The following is a 3142-nucleotide window of genomic DNA, read 5'->3' on the forward strand; positions in this document are numbered from 1 at the left end:
AAAAATATGAGGAGCATGAAACGCTCTGAAATATAGGAGGAGCATGAAGTGGTGTTGAAAAACTTGAAGAGCTGAAAAGGTGGAAAAATATGAAGAACTTCAACAGGTGTCAAAAATATGAGGAGCATGAAATGGACTGAAAAATAGGAAGATCATGAAGCGGTGTTGAATAACATGAAGAGCCTGAAAAGGTGTGAAAAATGTGAAAAGCTTCAAAAGGTGTGAAATACATGAGGAGCATGAAACGGTCTGAAAAATAGGAGTAGAATGAGACGGTGTTGAAAAACATGAAGAGCCTGAAAAGTTGTGAAAAATATGAAGAGCTTCAAAAGGTGTCAAAATTATGAGGAGTATAAAACGGTCTAAAAAATAGGAGGAGCATGAAACGGTGTTCAAAACATGAAGAGCCTGAGAAGATGTGAAATATATGACGAGCTTCAAAAGGTTTGAAATACATGAGGAGCATTAAACTGTCTGAAAAATAGGAGGAGCATGAAGCTGTGTTCAAAAACATGAAGAGTCTGAAAAGGTGTGAAAATAATGAAGAGCTTCAAAAGATGTGAAATATAGGAGCAGCTTGAAGCGGTGTTCAGAAACATAAAAAGCCTGAAAAGGTGTGAAAAATATGAAGAGCTTCAAAACGTGTCAAAAATATGTGGAGCATGAAATAGTCTGAAAAATAGGAGGAGCATGAAGCGGTGTTGAAAAACATGAAGAACCTGAAAACTTGTAAAAATATGAAGATCTTCAAAAGGTGTGAAAAATATGAACCGTTTCAAAAGTGTGAAAAATGAGATGAGCATGAAGCGGTCTTAAAAATAGGAGGAGCATGAAGTGTTGTTGAAAAACATAAAGATCCTGAAAATGTATGAAATATATGAAGAACTACAAAAGGTGTCAAAAATGTGAGGAGCATTAAAAGTTCTGAAAAATAGGAGGAGCATGAAACGGTGTTGAAAGACATGAAGAGCCTGAAAAGGTGTGAAAAACATGAAGAGCTTCAAAACGTGTCAAAAATATGTGGAGCATGAAAGGGTCTGAAAATTAGCAGGAGCATGAAGCGGTGTTGAAAAACATGAAGAACCTGAAAACGTGTGAAAAATATGAAAAGCTTCAAATGGTGTGAAAAATATGAACAGCTTCAAAAGATGTGAAAAATATGAAGAGCTTCAAAAGGTGTCATAAATATGAGGAGCAAGAAATGGTCTGAAAAATAAGAGAAGCATGAAATGGTGTTCAAAATATGAAGAGCCTGAAAAGGTGTGAAAAATATGAAGAGCTTCAAAAGGTGTGAAATACATGAGGAGCATGAAACTCTCTAAAAAATAAGAGGAGCATGAAGCGGTGTTCAAAAACATGAAGAGCCTGAAAAGTTGTGAAAAATATGAAGAGCTTCAAAATGTGTGAAAAAAAAAAGAAGAGCTTCAAAAGGTGTCAAAAATATGAGGAGCATGAATCGGTCTGAAAAATAGGAGGAGCATGAAACGGTGTTGAAAACATGAAGAGATGAAAAGGTGTGAAAAATATGAAGAGGTTCTAAAGGTGTCAAAAATATGAGGAGCATGAAACAGTCTTTAAAATAGGATGAGAATGAGACGGTTTTGAAAAAGATGAAGAGCATGAAAAGGTGTGAAAAACATGAAGAGCTTCAAAAGGTGTAAAAAATATGAGAGGCATGAAACGACTGAAAAATAGGAGGAGCATGATGCGGTGGTCAAAAACATGAAGAGCCTGAAAAGGTGTGAAAAATATAAAGAGCTTCAAAAGGTGTCAAAAATATTAGGAGCGTGAAACAGTATGAAACATAGGATGAGCATGAAACTTTTTTGAAAAAGATGAAGAGCATGAAAAGGTGTGAAAAAAATGAAGAGCTTCAAAAGATGTTAAAAATATGAGGAGCATGAAACTTTCTGAAAAATTGGAGGAGCATGAAGCGGTGTTGAAAAACATGAAAAGCCTGAAAAGGTGGAAAAATATGAAGAGCTTCAAAAGGTGTCAACAATATGAGGAGCATGAAACGGTTTGAAAAATAGGAGGAGCATGAAGCGGTGTTGAGAAACATGAAGAGCCTGAAAAGGCTTGAAAAATATGAAGAGCTTCAAAATGTGTCAAAAATAGAGGGGGCATGAAACTATCTGAAAAATAGGAGGAGCATGAAGCGGTGTTGAAAAATATGAAGAACCTGAAGAGGTTTGAAAAATATGAAGAGCTTCAAAAGGTGTCAAAAATAAGAGGAGCATTAAACGGTCTGAAAATAGGACGAGCATGAAGTGGTGTTGAAAAACATAAAGAGCCTCAAAAGGTGTGCAAAATATGAAGAGCTTCAAAAGGTGTCAAAAATATGAGGAGCATGGAACGGTCTGAAAAAAAGGAAGAGCAGGAAGCGGTGCGGAAAAACATGAAGAGCCTGAAAAGGTGTGAAAAATATGAAGACCTTCAAAAGATGTTAAAAAGAGGAGGCACATGAAACTGTCTGAAAAATACGAGGAGCATGAAGCGGTGTTGAAAAACAAGAAGAGCCTGAAAAGGTGTGAAAAATATGAAGAGTTTGAAAATGTGTCAAAAATATGAGGAGCAGGAAACGGTCTGAAAAATAGGAGCATGAAGTGGTGTTGAAAAACATGAAGAGCCTGAAAAGCTGTGAAAAATATGAAGAGCATCAAAAACTGTCAAAATATGACGAGCATGAAACGGTTTTCAAAGACATGAAACGCCTGAAAAGGTGTGAAATATATGAACAGCTTCAAAAGGTATCAAAAATAGGAGGAGCATGAAACGGTCTGAAAAATTGGAGGAGCAAGAAGCAGTGTTGAAAAACATGAAGAGGTGGAAAAGGTGTGAAATATATGAATAGCTTCAAAAGGTGTCAAAAATATGAGGAGCATGAAACGGTTTGAAAAATAGGAGGAGCATGAAGCGGTGTTGAAAAACATGAAGAGCCTGAAACGGTTTGAAAAATATGAAGAGCTTCAAAAGGTGTCAAAAATAAAGGGGGCATGAAACTATCTGAAAAAAAGGAGGAGCATGAAGCGGTGTGGAAAAACATGAAGAGCCTGAAAACGTTTGAAAAATATGAAGAGCTTCAAAAGGTGTGGAAAATATGAAGAGCTTCAAAATGTGTCAAAAGTGAGATGAGCATGAA

Source organism: Dama dama, unplaced genomic scaffold, assembly GCF_033118175.1.
Source record: "Dama dama isolate Ldn47 unplaced genomic scaffold, ASM3311817v1 ptg000093l, whole genome shotgun sequence".
Classification (NCBI taxonomy): domain Eukaryota; kingdom Metazoa; phylum Chordata; class Mammalia; order Artiodactyla; family Cervidae; genus Dama; species Dama dama.